This window comes from Mya arenaria, chromosome 1, assembly GCF_026914265.1.
Source record: "Mya arenaria isolate MELC-2E11 chromosome 1, ASM2691426v1".
Classification (NCBI taxonomy): Eukaryota; Metazoa; Mollusca; class Bivalvia; order Myida; family Myidae; genus Mya; species Mya arenaria.
The window spans coordinates 31,867,155-31,887,805 of NC_069122.1; the positions used below are offsets into that span (position 1 = coordinate 31,867,155).

The 20,651-nt window shown below is 34.3% G+C and overlaps 1 pseudogene; it reads right to left on the reverse strand.

Annotated features, from left to right (window-relative positions):
• Positions 1-20,651, reverse strand: part of LOC128226431 (fibropellin-1-like) — a 48,499-nt pseudogene that overhangs the window by 15,398 nt on the left and 12,450 nt on the right.

Here is a 20,651-nt window from a genome sequence, read left to right on the forward strand (position 1 = left end):
CAAATGCATGTACAACATTGAGGTGCATAATTATTACAGTCAATGAAATATAGTGGCTCAAATCAGATTTAACATTCTTAATCTTTAACGTAACTATTTAGATTTGATACTTATAAGAAGTTAAAAAGCATATTGTAACGTTACATTATTGCCATAATACTATTTTAAAACAATGGAAGTGTCACATTTTTAGTAAGGAACCAAAAAAAAAAAAAAAAAAGAAACAAGAAGAATACAACAATATTGAAGTATATGTGTTAGAGAAAATAAATGCACTTACTTACATATATATAAGTACTAGATATAACTAGGAATGTTAACATTCAGTGATAACATATATTCAAACATACCGCGCTTACCTATTTTGTCTGATAATAACATTTGCTATTTTGCAGAGATTAAAGAAATCTTTTTTACTAGCATTATTAAACAATTGTTCGAGTTTATAAATGCTTGGATTTTCTGTAAAAATATGGTTTAATAAATTGTTTACGTTCATTATCAAAATTAAGGCATTCAAATAAGAAATGAAATTCGTCATCAAGTTTGACAAAGTCTTTCGTTGACTAGTTTCCTATTCCAATTACCTGTTTCTATTGGTAGCCTATGGTTTCTTCTTCTATTTTTTAGGTAATAAGACAACATTTAACAACACGACAGTAATATGACCGCTTGGCCTTAAAATACACCAAATTAGTGTGACTGACCTGTATCGCACGTTTCGCCTGTATATCCAAGCACGCACCTACACGTGAACATTCCAACTCCGTCCAGGCATGTACCCCCGTGCAAACAAGGATTTGGCAGGCAGTCATTAACGTCTTAACGTTCAAAAGAAAGATTGTTTTTACAGAGCCAGATCACAATAAATTTCACTGAGTGAGCTCTATAAAATATATTTCACAGTAACAGTGTTTATGATTAAACTCAGCGGGAAAAAAAATCATTAGATCAGAAATCAAATTAAAAAAAAAATAATAATGGTGTGTTAATACAGCACCATAAATATTTTTTTTTATATATTTATATGTTTTAAAAAACATTATTTTTTCATCTGAATACAGAATATCGGTAGAGAATCTCACGTCTAGACAAATAATTATAAATGTTTATAGTAAACTATACATGGTACCAAGCCCTCACTTATCTCGCAGTTCGTCCCCGTGTACCCGGAGTGGCACACGCATGTATGGCCGTTAACCATATCCACACATACACCTCCATTTTGGCAGGGATTCGGAACACAATCATTTACATCTGCGAATACAGATACAATATTACAATGGAAATCACAGGAACCAGCCCAGTAGCCAGTACTATATTAATGACCTAATTTAAAAGCACCAAGATGTTAAAGAGTCTTAACTTACCCAATTCGACAAAAACACCCAGTAATATTACTCAAGCAAAATGTCATTAATCCTGTGTGAAAAATAAACTATTTTAATATTGCAGACAGTACATCTAGGTAATGACCTCATCTCTAAAACTGGGGAATTTAAATATGTCTGATGTTATTATATGCTTTATGATAACATGTCTTCTATTAAACTTTTCACTAAAGGATTTGATTATTTTCTTAAGTGAAACATTTGATTAAAATAATCAAAATTGGTGTTAGAATGAACATGAACTATTGACAAGTACATGTATAAACTATTCAACCGAACTATGCAGTGTTATGAGAATCAAATTGTTCGACCGGACAATATAATAAGGACGTCATTGGAACTACGGATAAAAGTCACGTGAAATCGTTTTAAGGTATCCGAGGAATAAATTATTCAAATTTCCCATCGGAACGGATTTGTAGATGATGAATAAGTAAAGAGTTTAGCTATTTAATTTTACAAACAAGTTTTTGTCTCTTTACAGAGAGCAAAATCGGTAATTCCACGTCGAAATTAAAATACACACTGCGTACTTCATCTAAATTATATTATTAGTAAACACAAAGTATACCCTTCTAAATTATACAACACTTAATATACGTTCGCCAGTCATCAAAACTGAACATGATTGGCGTTTTCACGATAATAGTACAAGCTATTTTGTACATCAGATACTATAAATGGCAAAAACATTACAATAAGAACACTTACAAATAAACAACAAAAAACCATGACAACACAGATGACGAACTCAAAACAACAATACAGTGGTCACCACCGTGGAAACCCCTACCATGTACACAGGTTTTAAAAGTAATACGAAACTTATGTCCGTAACCAACGGAAAAAAATAGTCAAAAATAATTGAATATATCAAACTTTACAGCAATATTCTTACTGTGTTCACAAAGAGTGCCGGTGAATCCTTCAGGACAGACACAGGCAAAATTGGCAACCTGGTCCAAACATGCAGCGTTGTTCAGACAAGGATTAGACTCACACTCATTAATATCTGTAACCAAACGAGAAAATAGTAAATATTTTCATTGAAGCAAACTGCTCTGCTTAATCAGAATTATTTGTTCATGAAAGCAAAGACACTGTCACCGTTAAAATATGTAAATACGCATAAACTACTAACATAACATAAAATATACCAGCAGACACTGCTGTTCTGATTAATTTTAAGTCAGCTTGGAATTACTAAATGTGTTGAAACAATCACCGATATTTCTCTATCATCTGGATAGAAACACATGTCATGTATAAATTAAGACAATAGAAAATGAATAACACCTTAAACGTAATGCAATTATTATCATGTTTAAGGCACAGTAATTACGATCAAACATACACCCTATTTGACGCATGCAATGCCAAGTGTTAGACAACAAACACAGATAGTATGAATATTATACTATTGTTATCGATAAATGATTGCTCGGCTAGTGCAAACTTAGTAATAAATCATTTCGGATAAAGTCCTTTTCCGTTTATTTAACATGACATGAATGGAAGCCTAGCTCCGCCCTCACTTGTTGGAGGTTGTTTGAGGTGCTCAAAGATATCCATTGCAGTATAAATACATCTGCTACTACTCATAGGTGCAATACAATCTCTTCATTGGTCAATTTATTGATTGAAGGACACGCAGGATCTTACCCGTCTGACAAATGGAACCGGCGTAACCAAGTTGACAGTTGCAGTTAAATCCATTGACCTGGTTCATACAACGTCCTCCATTCAAACAAGGCAGGCTGGCACACTCGTCTATATCTGAAGTTAATCAAGTGTTAACTGATGGAAGTATTAAAAAGGGAAGTATTTTATATTCATTATTTCATAATTCATTTTGATTAAAATACTTCATCGTCCAGTGTGGTAATAACTTATCTGTAACATAGCTTGAACGTACCGCTTTAGACGGAACAAAGAAAGGAATGTAGAATTGCGCATATTATTAAAACTGTACTTTAATTGAACACAGATTGATACAATCAAACATGTACATGTACTTATTGATGTAGCTAGTCTGTTATACTTCAATTTTACAAGAGCTGTCACAGTCACATATCAAACGCCCCCAATTGCGCCTTGTCGGGTAGATAGCCACAATAAGAGCACCAGAGATGTTTTAAAGCATGAATGCCTCTGCCCTCTCCCCATCTGCATTTAATATGTTTGTTGTAATTCAGATTATGAGCAACATCCTTAAAAGTTTTGGGATAGTTATTGACCAGTTGTAAATATGTTTAGTGGAAGTGATGAGTTATAGCTTTTGTGTGTTCCCTTACAGCAGTGTATTAGTAAAATGGATAATATAAAGTTAAGCATATGGGCAACTCAATTTTACTGATATACATACAGCTTCTTTGGTCAAGGTCAATTTAAGTGGTAGCCAATATATTTATAAATAGTTTGAGAACGTAGGTCCAATCGTTTCTTTTTACAATTCGGACATTCTTTTTAAGATCAAGATCACATCCGTGATGTTTTAACCTCACATCAAAAATTAATATGGGTCATCTGCTGGTCATGACCAATATCAGTATTCTTGAACCAAGCAAACTATAGTAATTAATTTGCAAATTATTTTATGTGCAACAGGGCGTCCAACGTGTTTTGTGTTTTCCGAATTTTAAGTGTGGGAAAAGTGTTAAGCGGAATAAAATGGCGGTGTTCGAAGAGATTTTGGTGTGTTTTTTGAAGGGGGGGGGGTATTTTCACGTGGTAAGAAAGTCTAATCACTTTTCTCGCAATATAAAAACGCTTTCACGGAGGCCACACGTGTAAGCTTCTCTTGTTTTTAACCTATGTTTCTAGAGGTATTAACAAAAAGGTTATTGAATGTATAAGCTGAACGATTGCTGGTTTACAAAGCAAAAATAGAAAATTCCGTGACTTGAAACTGTGTTTTTTCTAAGTGCACCTTTATTGTTCCTATTTTAGGATTTTATTTCATCTATAATACGAGTTTCTGCCCTTTTTATTGGCTACTTAACCCATATACGGGGTAAGAGGAATGGATCATTAAATTTTGTTTGGGGGGGACGAAAGAAATGGATGATGAAGGTGAAATCAATTTTGAACGTTTGGCAAACGACTTACGAAATATTTACGTAAAGATATGCTTTCTTAAAATATACAGTACATTCGGCTTTCATGCCCTTACGACGCCATTCTCAGTAACAAAATAATAACGAGTGAAAGATTCAAATAACGCACATTTCGTGCAAATCACAGTTTTAGAAAACGTTATGGATTTAAAATCTATTTGGTTTAAAATGCGTTTGTTGTTTACTCGCACTTGCTTCCTTAAATGCGTGAATATTACCGCTTGATTTTCATGTGATAGAATTAATAAGGATCACACTGGTGGTAGACAATGTATCCTCGATTTATATTACTGACAAGCATAACAATAACATTAACTCCCATATTTTTGTCTGAAAATCGATGTTACATACTAATTAAATTGGTGTACGTATTATCATATTTATTTTCTTTCGCTTTTCATTATAATATACATAAGGTCAAATCAGTAAGGAATGAAAGCTCTTCAAACTAAACCAGGTATGTTGTGTATCCGTATGTTCGGATTTAACAAATATATGCATCTGATGTGTAGAGCTAATGATAATAATAATGAAATGTATCTGAAAATAGCTACGCACTTGTTATCCAAGAGATACAAAACATCGTCAATTAAGAACACAAGTGTCCCTTTAATGCCCACATCACAAATAATAAATTGGCACAACACAATTAGTCTCACTTTGGGTGTCCGTACGTAGCATACCTGCAAGCACGCATACCTGTTTCACAATATACGCCAGTCCAACCAGGAGTACAGAAACATCCATCCGCGATGCATGTGGCGCCATTTAAGCAGGGGTCAATGCCACATTTCAAATACTCTAAATATTAATGGTATACATTAGCGTAAACACATGTATCTATAACTTTCATTTTTCTACACATGAAACTACATGTTCCAAGTCTAAAGTTAAATGTACATAGTCTCTGGCACAAACAGATACATAGCAAAATTATGCATTATCAAATAAATTATACTAGTCATTAAAGAATAAAAAATATCGGAACTTCTCTATGCTATCTGGAAATACAGACACTCATTTTATGAATATACAGAGGACACATTCGTTACTATTAAATGAACCATGATTTCCGTGGATTAAAATCTTTAATCAAACGTCATAAGGTTCAATACCACATTCAAATATCGCTATATAAAGCAGTAAAAATGTATGCAAATCTTAATGCATCGTGATTACCATTGCATACCATCTGTAGAAACGAAACTGACTAAATAGATTGTTTGCATATATAGATCAGAGTTATGTGCTTTGCCTCACATTAGCTTATAATCGCTGACTACATATGTTACATATCAATATTTTAAACGGTTAATGAGTTGGCACCAAAGATAAGGCTTTTGCTCGCAAACGCCAAAACAAGGCCAAACATTTTATTGATTGGTTCTTTTTTATACTACATATTTCAACATGGCTTCTATTTCGCTTGTGTAGTTACACCCCAAATATTGATGCTGGAATTCATGTTTAAGAATGTCTTTTTTTAGTAAAAAACTGTCCATGAATACTACTACTAATAAAACAATGCGTGCCTGTTTCACAAAATGTTCCGGTATATCCTGATGCACACCGACACTGAAACTCCGCCTCCAAATTCTCACAAGTACCTCCATTTTGACATGTATCTGGCGAACATTCGGTCGTTTCTAAAATAATTCACGTCCGTTACTTAAAGATAAACCATTTCCCTTCTCATTCCATTACATTCTAAAACAATCAAACTTTCATCGAACAGTTTCAATTATGCCGGGTTTACTTTGTGAAATAAATAAAGTGGACACAATCGGAATATGAGCAATGGTTTTAAATGAAATAATTGGATAATTGAAAATGCCTCTTTCGATTAGCAATACAAAATAAGCAGATTTTTTATGCATACACAGATATATGGCATATTACTTTAATACTAATCAAGTTAACATGATCAATGTTATTTATATACAGCGAACTTTGGTTTGGGATGACAACTAGTCTCTCGTTATTTTCTTATAACACTTTACGACACGCTAAATGTGTCTGATATTGGTATTATAAGATAAACATCTGAAAAAACCAAAAACGTTTCTTGATATCTAACCATCAACATTTTAATATTCAAATATAATATGCAATAGAAAAATGCGTTAATCAAATTGTACTTATTTTGGACTTTGCGAATAATTTCCCGAGTGTATGAACTATAAAAATTCATAACACCCACTGGCAAATAGTCCTACTTTTCGACTATGATGGTGATTAAATAACCAAGTACCGCTAGAAATATATATTCAAATCGTCTCAATGATCAATTCAGAATTTACCGGTTCGGCATCTTTCCCCGGTAAAACCAGCAGGACAGAAACACCGGAAGTTGTTAACACCGTCTTCGCACGTGCCGCCGTTCTGACAGTCGATTCCTAAACAATCGTCAATATCTGTGGCAGAAGAAATAACAAGAAACGAGAAAGGTTAGGATACACATTACAGGGCACATGTTTGTTTATTTCCTTGTTGCTAATTCTAAAATCCTATAATCCAAAAAGACAGTTTTATTAAAATATAAATTTCTAATCAGAAGGTCGAAAAGTCGTTGCTAAGTCTGCTATGAGATCAAACATTGTTTTTATGAAAACATGCACCGTACGCAATACAACAATATATCCAATGCATTCGTGTGGTCTTGGCGCAATAAACAGTTTAACACAGTCCGTTTTTTTGTTAATGGTGCCAAATAACATTATTTTGCCATACATTCATGGGATCACTCCATATTACAGAAAAGCTCTATGTGTTCATGTGCTCATGGCGCCAAAATTTTTATGCGGTTTAAGCTGTTGTTTGTTGCATTCATAATATATTTATTTAACTTAAATTAAAAATATTTGGTAATAATTAACATCCATACCGTGTTCACAGTTGGTTCCAGTAAAGCCGGGAATACAAGTGCACGTGTAGTATCCGATATGTTCTTCACATGTCCCTCCGTTAAGGCACGGGGAAGACGAGCACTCCTGAATATCTTTAAAATGGTAGACATTAAGGGTTTTACTTAAATTAGGATTTTGTTAACAACTTTGATATGAACATAATTTGATTGAAAATGAGTAAAATGAATACTTCTTATAGCATACCAAGTATTCATTTATTCAACTAGTCATATTCTCATATAAATTGATAACGAATTTCTAAAAACAACCCTAATTATTATATTATCTACAAGTAGGTAAATATATAGGCTATACACAATTTGAATTAATATCTAATATACTGTATATCTTCGCTGTTTAGTTTAGTATAACGGACCGCTGATCGTGAAGTTCTGAAATGTATACGAGAAAATGTAAAAATGTATCATGTGCCGTAAAATACTGAAATGTATATTTGTATTTATAATGGACTAGAGACCGTTAAATATTGAAATGCATAGTTATGAATAATGGCCCAATGAGTGTGAAGTACTGAAATGTATTGATATGTATAATGTGTCGGTGACCGTGAGCAACTGAACTGTTTAATTGTGTATACTGGACCGTTGACTTTGAAGTTCTAAAATCTTTAGTTTTGTATAATGGGTAGTGATCGTGAAGTTCTGAACTGTAGAGTTATGTATAATGGGCCAGTGACAGTGATGTTCTGAAATGTATAATTATGTATAACGGGCCGATGACCGTGAAATACTGAAATGAATATGTGGATACAATGAGCAGGTGACCGCGAAGTACTAAAATAAACCTTTTGCGTCAAATTTCAACTGTTCTTATTTCAATCGGATTAAGCGATCAAACATTAAGGGTTGCCTTTTTGTTAATTTGATTATTGCAGTTTAGACGATGATATGGGTGTTCCCCTGATAAACAACATAATAACAAAAACGTGAACTCACCAAATTCGCAGTTAGTTCCGGCATACCCAAGAGGACAAGTGCAGTTATACCGATTGATTCCATCCATGCACACTCCACTGTTTAAACAAGGCTGTGAGGAACACTCGTTCACATCTAGATAATTATTCAAACATTTAATCAGAAAAAAAATATCAAAACTGCCGCTGACATACTGGCCAACAGGTTTGTTACAAAACTTGTATCTGATACAGCTGGTCGCAAGCTATGGTAGAACATTTCCTCCCGCAAGTCGGATATCCAACGGTTATCCGGAATAGACTCTGAGCTGCAATTAAATGCACATCAAAGTGCGGTTAAAAAGATGTATATTGACATTAATGATTTTATTATAATTGAACACTTCACGCACTCAAATTCGTAAAGTAATTTTCGGCAATTTCAAATGCATCTTTTTGTGTAAAACCTTTTGAAAATAAAAATAGTTTATGGTTATATCTTAACTGAACCTACTAAAGGTAATCAGTGCGAGGCTCAAGTGAGTCATTGTGCAACACATACTAAAACAGTATTAAACCATTGTCAAACTAAAGTAACCAATATGTTACCAATCTGGCACAATGTGCCGATGTATCCTGGAGCACAGTTGCATTGAAACGAGCCAACCAGATTCACACATGTCCCATTATTTTGACAGACGCGTGATTCACACTCGTTGATGTCTGAAACAATATTAGAAAATAACTTCCCTTATTGTCTTTCTTACAAAATATCAGAGCTATTTAGGCATTTTTTTCAGATTAACCTGGGAAGACGGAAAAACGAAGGCATAAAATGCAACACTGTAAATGCCTTCTAGTAAAACCATCCGGCTTAGGCGGTTTAAGTGTCCCTGTAGTTTTCACGGTATTTATACCACGCGGTTTAAGCATCATTTATAAATAAAAAAGTTTCGATATAGTTTAAACCGGACAAAATCGACCTGCACCAATGAATTCTTCCCAAAAGCTGTCAGAGCACTTTAAGTGATCAACTTAATTTGAATTAATACAAACGTCATGTACCTGTTCCACAGTGGGCATCCTGATAACCAGGACATGTACAGTTATAAACGTCTATACCTTCCAAACACAGACCACCGTTAAGGCAAGGATCCGACTCACATTCGTTTATATCTGAAATAAGTGACAGTAGAAAGTATTATGATCATTTAGAAAAAAAGATTGTTTTACATCGAACAATTGAAACTTAAGATAAGTCATCCACCAAAAATACAACAAGAGGGCCAAATGGCCTTGAATCGCTCACCTGTCATATATTGCACATTCTTCCATTATATACAAATATTGAAAACCTAAGCCTATGAACACGGGGCGTGGCCAATTTTGACCCCAGGGCTAAAGTTTGAACAATCTTAATAGTGGTCCGATAAACAATGCTTCATACCAAATATCTAAGGCCTTCGCCTTTTGGTTTCGGAGAAGAAGATTTTATAAGTTTTCATCATATACATATATAAGGAAACCCATGACCGCCTGGGTGGGGCCATTTTTTGACCCCAGGGCCAAAGATTGAACAATATTGGTACAAGTCAACTAGATGATATATCATGCCAAATATCTAAGCTCTTGTCACTACTTGATTTTACGTGTGTATCTATATATGTATATTTGTTATTAATTGTTGTATGTGGCCCATATTGAAAATTGGTATGTGTACTAAATATGTTATCCAGTTTAAATTAAGACGTTACTTGTCTTTGTGAGTTCAGAGATTTTTTAAGTTTTCACTATAACACATATAGAGAAAACCCATCAGCCCCGGGGTGTGGCCAATTTTAACCCCAGGGCCATAATTTGAACAAACTTTGTAGAGGTCCACTAGACGATGAATCATGCCAAATATCTAAGCTCTAAGCCACGTAAGTTCAGAAGAGATGATTTTTGAAGTTTTCACTATAAACATATAGAGAAAACGCATGACCCCCCAAGGGGGCGGGGCCAATTTTGACCCCAAGGCCATAATTTGAACAATCTTTGTAGAGGTCCACTAGACGATGAATCATGCCAAATATCTAAGCTCTAGTCCAAGTAATTTCAGAGGAGAAGATTTTTGAAGTTTTAACTATAAACATATAGAGCATACCCATGACCCCCCCCCCCGGGTCGGGGCCAATTTTGACCCCAGAGCCATTATTTGAACAAACTTTGTAGAGGTCCACTAGACGATGAATCATGACAAATATCTAAGCTCTATGCCAAGTAAGTTCAGAGGAGAAGATTTTTGAAGTTTTCACTATAAACATATAGAGAAAACGCATGACCCCCAAGGGGGCGGGGCCAATTTTGACCCAAGGGCCATAATTTGAACAATCTTGGTAGAGGACCATTTGGTGATCCTACCTACCATATATCAAGGCCAAAGCCTTTTGGTTTGGGAGAAGAAGACTTTTTAAAAATTTTCCTTTTGGTTGCCATGGCAAGCAGAGTTCTGCATGGAATTGAATTCTTTGAACAACTTTGATAGAAGACCACCCAAGGAACATCCCTATGAAGTTGTTTTTAATATTGGCCCAGCGGTTAAGGAGGAGATGTCTTTTAAGTAAATTGTTGACGCACGATGCACGACGCACGCCGCAAAACGCACGACGGACGCCGGACAAAAGGCGATCACAAAAGCTCACCTTGTCACAAAGTGACAGGTGAGCTAAAAATCAATGATTAAGTTGATAATGATAATGATAAAGTTACAAAATGTTAAGTTTAAATAGTTTTAAAGTTTCCACCCACGGCTTTTTATATAGGTATTACGCTATTAAACACCTTCTTTCAATATATCATATCATAAAAGTAGAGCCATAATGGTGTTTATTTTCCATGTTAAGAATAGTTAATCAATATATATTAAGCATATAAATAATTTCGATATTAATATCTAAATTGCACTATCATTTCTTTGTATACTAATGATGGGTGGTGAACCTTAACTGCACTAACACATATTTGCATCATAATGATGGCCGTCTTACCTTATATAGATGGATTTGAATTTTATCAATTATATGAGAACAATAAAACCTTATCAAATACGAATTCAAAGTATAATTTCACCAGCTGTATACTGACAGATTTCTCTGTTCATATGATTTTCATATTCATGAATTTGGTATCTCAAAACATATCATCAAAAACAGGGATTTTACTATGTCTGTTTATACGTATTAATACAATTGTCACCAATGTTTCAAAATATACCAATTTTGCAGCAACTCCCTGTGTAACCCGCACGGCAAATGCACGTGTAACCATTACTTCCATCCAAACAGGTGCTCTCGGCACCACAGGGCGAGGATGCACACTCGTCGATACCTATATGGTGTTTTAAGGGAGATTCTTTTAAAAGAAGTAATTGGGAAACATTGGACCCCATATTGAGATATTAACAAAGATATTTACAAAACGAAATGTGTTAACGACCAAATATGATTAGGTAATATTTTATCCGATACTGCCGAAACTCAATCAAATAGTTTTCTTCAAATAGTCAGAAGAAAACAACAAACTAATACGCATATAAATTAAACTTTGATTTATAATAATTATTGTATTCACAATCTGGCCAATAAGAGTCTTCATATATCCAAATTGGTTTTGTTAAATTATCTAAACAGCAATCGATTAATAATGACATTGTAAGCAAATCACCAGTTTGACATATTACTCCCGTGAATCCAGCCGGACATTTGCACGTAAAACTGTTGACAGCGTCCACACACAATCCACCATTTCGGCAGGGATTTGGCCGACATTCATCAATGTCTGCAGTCAATGATAAATTACTCACAAGTTATGATTTGGCTAGTGTGTACATATAGGAAATGTAATTGTTCAACAATTACTATATGATACATATCGACATATGAATACACCTTTTACGACACCAAATAAAAAACGGTTTTATACAATTAGCTTCTGATGTATATTGATAAATTGGTAACACAGTTTTGAAAAATATTTTGAATCTAAATATATTTCAGATAAGAGATAATTTAGAAGCACACCATGCGTGTTAAGTATAAAAACAACCAATCCCATTAAAATAAGATCGTTCACTTCTTATTATTAAGTTGTCTACCCCCATATCGCCCATTGCGTAACGTCGGACCTTTTTATGAGATTGGAAAACGAAATTCCAGGGGCTTTATTTAATGTAGTTTTTTATCCTTGTCCTTCGAAATGCCTCAGTGGTTCAATCCAGTCCACTGGCCAGCTATTAAAGTCCAATCAAAATGCTTCGATTCTTATGTTAGATTTAAGAGACATTTAAGGTAGTTATTGAATACAGCCCCTTGGTTGAAACTTGTCTTCGACATAAATGATAAGTGCAACACTGCCAAAGACGATAAGATCATCTATATTCAGAAAATGGCAAAAACAGAATTTTAAACAAGCATTAGATTTAATATCTTATAAGACAAATTTTCACAACATGAAATGTGATTATAAAGCACGGCCTCAAAATTACCAATGAGTGCGACTAACCCTTCTCGCACGTTCCGCCTGTATATCCTAGCACGCACGTACACGTGAACATTCCAACTCCGTCCAGGCATGTACCCCCGTGCAAACAAGGGTTTTGGAGGCAGTCATCAACGTCTGTCGTAATGTATGTATTATATTGTCAAGCATTTAACACAAAGATAAAATAGTCCAGCACAACATGCATGTGTTCGACTGTGCGTCTATGTTTATATTTAAATGCAATGATACATGTTCAAAAAATGTATATGAAATAATCAAAATGATTTTCTTAAAGCCTTGCAGCCTATACTTTATATAGAGGAAAAGTGTTTCTTGCGATGCGAGATCGCAATACATTACACTGAGTGATCTCCAAAAATTGTTTCACATTTTATGCTGAGTTACAACGGGAATGGAAGATCATAAGATCAGAAACCAAATAGTTAAAAAGTTGAATGTGTTTACAACAGCGTTATAAATATGTATTTTAATAGTTGAATACACTTTTTCATCTGAATATAATAAATCGATACAGTGTCTCACTTTAAGACGTTTATTGTGTATATATTTTTATAGTAAACTAAATATGGTGCCACGCCCTTACTTATCTCGCAGTTCGTCCCCGTGTACCCGGAGTGGCACACGCATGTACGGCCGTTAACCATGTCCACACATACACCTCCATTTTGGCAGGGATTTGGAAGACACTCATTTATATCTGCGAATAAAGACATAAATAGCACTATATAGGAAACGAAAGAAAAAAAAAACGAAGGAGACAATTATTTAAAGATGACATTGAATAGAAGCACAATACCAATTTTCATTAGATAAAATACCCTGTAAACAGCACAACCATAATTTCGCTGCTCCTTTGTGACATAACTAACAAGACTATTGACAAGAAAATGTTTTACTTTTTCAACCGAACAATGCAATGTTAAAAGAATCAAATCGACTGACCGGAAAATACAGTTAGGACGTAATTGGAACTATGGATAGGACATCAATTAAACTTATCCAATTTTCATAATGGATAGGGTTCTATGTGTAGGTAAAGAAATGTATACCGATTTATTTTACAAACAATATTTTTTTATCTTTAAAAATTGCAAAAGGGTAAATTCGCATTGAATTCCGATTTAGAAATTAACAAGATTACAAACTGCGGGAAAAATATCTGAAATGTATTCTAGTAATCTCAAGCTAAAACATTTAAAATGCTACCGCACATATATTGGGTCATAGGGCATTAAAACTGGACATAATTGACACTTGCACGACTATATGTAAAGCTTATATGTACATCAGAAATCTTAATTGGCAAAACCATAACAATAGAAATACAAACAGATACACACATAAAAATCCTGACCACACAATTATAACGTCAAGTCCCCAAACAACAATAAAGTGGTTACCACCTTGTAAACCCTTACCATGTTAACATATCATAAATGTAATACAGAACTTACGTTTGTAACCATGGGAACTATATAGACACAAATAACTGTATATATCAGACATTACAGTAACGTTCTCACTGTGTTCACAAAGTGTGCCGGTGAATCCTTCAGGACAGACACAGGAAAACTGGGCAATCTGGTCCAAACATGTGGCGTTGTTCATACAAGGGTTAGACGCACACTCATTGATATCTGTAACCAAATATTTCAATAGTGAATACTTTGATGAAGCAGATTGTTATACGTATGCATAAATCACTGTTCAAAAACAAAAAAAGTACTTCACCTTTTACTAAGGCAATAATCATGTTTAAGGCACAACACTCAAGGTCTAAAGACATACTAGTACACTAAAGAGGGACATAAAACGCCACGTGTAAAAACACAAACACAGATAATATAATTATCATTCTATCCTTGCCGATAAATGTTGCCACAGTAATCACTTAATGTAAAGTCTGCGTTTAACATGACGCGAATGGAAGTCTTACTCCGTCCAGTCACTGGTCGGTGGTTGCTTACCAGTGGTGATGAAAGAATTCATTAACGAAATACCATTTCTTTATTGTTCAATTAAATGGTTATCTGTCAACCGGCGTCATGTAAATTACCCGTCTGACATAAGGGGCCGACGTAACCAGGTGTACAGCTGCAGTTGAATCCATTGATCTGGTCATTACAATGTCCTCCATTCAAACAAGGCAGACCTGCGCAGTCGTTTATATCTGAAGTTTGTCAAATTATCAATTGATGAGAGTATACGTCGATAAGAAAATATACTGTTATTATATTAAACATCGATGGCTACGCTCACAGATGTACATGAACTATTGTTGCTGTTAGTCTGTGATATTGAATGTGTTAATTAGAGATGTCATATTCACATGATATTATTTCCCCCTGTCTAGGCGTAGTAGGTATAGTTACAGACCAGTTAAGTGTTGTTGTTGAAGTTGATGAATAATAGTTAACAGCTTAACATGTGTGCGTCCTCCTGACGGCATTTTAATATTTACACAGATACTATCAAGTTAAGAATATCGGTTACGCAAGACAAACTATGGTGGCATATTACTGCCGTAAGATAACCTGATAGCGTACACGAATTGTTTCATGTAAACTACTTGACACTACTTTTCGCGATAATTATCTAACCATCTTATTAATATTCGGGATACTTTTATGGTACGATAATTAATATACAAAATGTAGAACAAAAAAGACATGAAATTGCCCAGAACTAACACTAATTAACCTTTTTAGCTATACAACATTAACAGGTTACCAGTTATGGTTTGCGAATTTCACTTATAACTTCTAAACTAGGTAAGATTCTTGTTACCACTTATTTATAACAGCTGGTTAACTAAATAAGATTCGTGTGCATCAAATGGGCATAATAAATTTGCATTGTATTGATAGAATTATTCAACAACGATGAGCACGGAAAATGTAGAAACTTGATTTTTGAATTGAGATTATATGGACGAGGCTAGCAGTATATAGCTATAGCGGTTTATCCATGTAGAATCTTAGCTCATAATGTAATAGAATTACTTGTTTCGCAGTTAATTCCAGTGAAGCCTGGAGGGCATGCACAGCTGTACTGGCCGATAGCTTGTGAGCACGTTCCTCTGTTCCTGCAGGGATTGGATGCACACTCGTCCACGTCTTTGTTTGAAACATGAACAAAAATTGTGTTATTATCTGTTTAACCAATAGCTCTTACATAAAATAAATGCATTTCAATGCTCACAAAAACAAGAAAAGACTTTAGTTCATTATCGTTAACATTCAAGTTGCGAAGTGTCAAGCCATTGCAAGGCATTGCACAAATAAGATACAATTAAGAGGTATTGTTGAGTTATTCTCCTTTATTTACATATTGGAGAATCCAGTCGTTGTTTAAAAGAATACATTGAAGCAGGTGCGTTCAAATTTGAGAAGAATTATGTATTTTATAAAAGAGATTCTTTAACACTTAGAAATATGCTGTGCAGGGAATGTACTTTTAAACCTTTAAATCTGTATAATTTGTGCTGCTGTAAATCGTGTGATTTGGTCCTTAAAGTCGAAAAAGTTTCTTGACTGTCGGTTCGTGAATTTAATGCGTCAATATGGAGGCACATTTTTCGACTTTCAGGACATAACGACGCCATTCTAAGAAACAAAACGGTACCAGTTGATAGGTTTAAATAGTGCACATTCCGTGCATATGATAGTTTAAAAGAAACGTATATATTTCTTAAATGTTTTTTGTGTATACTACGGTTCTGCTCTTCTACATATATATATATACAATTAACCAAAAACATGTTTCTGGTTGCAACTTATCATCAGTTTAGTGTATATTTCTGACAAGCCAAAAATCATCAATATCATTGACAATCGATAAAACATAGTGTAAATGATAATTTCATTAATATTATTTCGCTTTTTCTTATAGTATACATCAGGTCAAAACAAAAAGGATGAAAACTATTGTATTTTGAGTATCGTTGAGTCCGGGTTTGAAATATAATAAGGTCATTCCTTTAAGGTTCATATCACATGTGAAAAGCACCGATTTGTCCCTCTTAAGGTGCCCACATCACATAACATACCTCCGCACACGCAATCACGCATACCTGTTCCACAATGAACGCCAGCCCAACCAGGAGCACAGAAACACCGATCCGCGATGCATGTAGCGCCATTTAGGCAAGGGTCAACGGTACATATCAAATATTCTAAATATAAATCAAAACACATTATGATCTTAAACACATGCATATAAGTTTATTCTGAGTCTGCATTTGAAACAACATAATCATAGATCAAACTTTAGTTTTCAAAGGCCCCCCTTGCACAAACACGAATGCATGCACATACTACAAAGCAAGATGGGGAGTTACACTCAAATTGAAACTTCTAAAAAGCATTTTCTCTCCACCAAGGTTGCTAAATGTAATGCTAAATTGGATATGATCAAATGAATAATATATAACAAAGCATACAAATCCTACTGTATCGTGTTCATGAATACATACCATCTGAAGAGAAAAAATTGTCTAAAACGATTGCCTCCATTCGTTAATCAGACTACTTGGCCTTGTATATGCTATTGTAAATTCATGTTACTTACATGAACATACAGAGGTCACAGACGTTTCAATTCCTCATATGAACATACACTTGACATAAACGTTAGCTTCCTTACGTGATCATACAGAGGACATGTACGTTACTATTTCAAACTTGAACATACAAAGGAAATGTACGTTACCATCCCTTACATAAACATACAGAAGACATATATTTTACCATTCCTTACATGAATAAACTGAGGACACATACGTTACCATTCCTTATATTATGTACATATAATAAACATATACGTATACGTTACTATCAAATGAATCATTATTACAATGGAATACTCGTTTAGCAATCGTCATAAGCTCTAATACTACTTTCCAATAAGGCTATATAAAACAGTACACCATATGTATACAAATCTTACTGTATCGTGTTCATGAATACATACCATCTGTAGAAAGGAAATTTCCTAAAAAGATTGCTTCCATTTGTTAATCAAGACTTATTTGCCTACTATATGCCATTTGTAAGTCCATGAAAGGAATGGTGACGTATATATTCATATACGTTACCATTCCTTACATGAACGTACAGAGGACATATACGCTATCACTCCTTACATAAATATACTGAGGACACAAACGTTTCCATTTCATACATGAATATACTAAAGACACATACGTTTCAACTCATTATATGAACATTCAAATGTCATATACGTTACCATTCCTAACGTGACCATACAGAGAAAATATACGTTACCGTCCCTTACATAAACATACAGAAGACGTATACTTTACCATTACTTATATAAATATACAGAAAACATATACGTTACCATTCCTTACCTGAACACACAGGGGACACATACGTTTCCATTCAGTATGTGTATATACAGAATATATATGCTTTACCATTCCTTATATGAACATACAATGAACATATACTTTATCGTTCCTCATATAAACAAACGGATGTAATACACGTTACTATCAAATGACTTATTATTAGCATGGATTAAACTCGTTCTGCACTTATCATAATCCCCAAAACTACTTTTAAATATCGCAATATAAAACAGTAAAAATACAAAGTATACTCTATCGTGATCATGAATACATACCATCTGTAGAAAACTTTGTCTAAAAAGATTGCTTTCATTTGTTGATCAGAGTAATTGGCATACTCGCTAACTACATGTGTTTCATATCAACATTATTAACGTTTTTAGTTTTTACACACCAACAGAAAAAACCAATGGCCAAACATAATCTCGACAGTTTCATTTTGTTTTGGAAAAAAACTATTAAAAACCCTTACCAGAACAAGTCCAGCCATCTGATCCTGCGATACACGTGCAGTTCTACATACAATCTGTAGAAACGAAATTGACTCAAAAGATTCCTTGCATTTGTTAATCAGAGATTTGAGCCTTGTTTCACATTGTGTAAGTTCACAGTAAAATTTTTGAACAGTTTTAGTTTTTACATGCCAACGGCAAAACATGGCCACACATGATCTCTACTGGTTCCTGCTGTTTCGCAAAAAAATACCAGCTAATAAAAAAGCCTTACGTGAACAAATCTGACCATCCAATCCTGCGATGCACGTGCAATTGTAGCTGTTGACGAGATCCGTACAATACGACCCACTCGGGCAAGGATTCGGATCACAGGCATTTATGTCTGTGGCCAAGATGTTATAGTAATTTAATATTTAGATAACTTCAGACATTATTTCTCTCTTCAGTAGGTACATGGTTTTAGTTTAGAATAGCTCTGTAATTCTTAGTCACTGTCCCGGTAACATATTGTTTGTTTGGTATAAGCTTCTTCGTTGTTTTAAATGTTGTTAAAAAAGAGTCAGTGGGGGTTTTCCATTCAATTATCAAACACTATTACTATTTCTCGTTTTGAGTTATGCCCCAAATATTGATGCTGTAATTTATGTTTGAGTATTTCATTTTTTTATTCTTAATAAAAATGTGAATTAAAATAAAACTTATAAAACAGCGCGTGCCTGTTTCACAAAATGTTCCGGAATATCCTGATACACAACGACAACGAAACGCCGCCACCAAATCCACACAAGTTCCTCCATTTTGACAAGGATCTGGCGTACATTCGTCCATTTCTAAGAAAAAAAGACACATTCGTTACTTAAAAATAAACCATTTTCCTTATCCTTCCATTACATTCTAAATCGATATCAAACTGTGAATCAAAACTTCTAACGAACAGATTCTGTCATATCGAATGTCAAATTGAATCAAAACGGAAGCCAGTTTAAACAATATCGGATTCCAGTTTCAATCATACCGTATATACCCTGTGATTCTGAATGATCTTTTTCCAAGATAAAAAAACACACTTTTTTTCTTGTACTGACCATTTGTATTTCCATATTGATACCTTCATACCATTTAAACAAGTTCCACCAGTAAACCCATCCTGACAAACACACGTATAGTTGTTGACACCATCATGGCATATTGCACCATTTCTACACGGTTGTGATTCACATTCATCATCGTCTGCAATGAAAAAAAAGTACAAATTTTCTTATTGTTCTTATTATTAGTTATGTTCATTGACTTGTACTTTGAATTTTCCTCCGCCTTTTTCAGAGTAACGGTAGTTTCCCTGCGCATAGAATGCACGTCGGCGACTTATCGTTAAGAAGACCAAAATACAGCTTTCTTAGTGCTTCGTGAGAAATGACCAAGAAATATGCAAGCTTCAAAAAAACTCGATTAACAACACCAATTTATGACTACAAGGAAATCTGGCGGTTGTTTTCGTTAAAATATGGAAATTTAGCGGTTGTAATTTGATTTAGGCATATTTGGCATTAGTGGACTGAACACAAAAAAAAATATTTAAAATGAAGACGCCTCCAGTTGGAGTATGTCCGTTAAGGCTATTGATATAGAAGTAATTGAGCTACCCAGTTTAATAAAGTACTTACTTATCCCGCAATGGAATCCATCAAACCCTATCGGACAAGTACAGTTGTAAAAGCCGGTGTCCTGGTAACAGGTACCGCTGTTCAAACATGGCGATACCGCGCACTCATTCTTCTCTGATTATAAAAAGAAAATTTAGTCACCTATGTTGGAACAACAATAAAAATATCAACTTCCAACTAGTACAATTAAACTAGTTTCTGATATCTCCGTTACTTTTAACGTTAAATTATGATGACTTCTGACCTCATACCGTATAGGTATCATGTAAAAGGTATTTGCTTGCTGATAACTG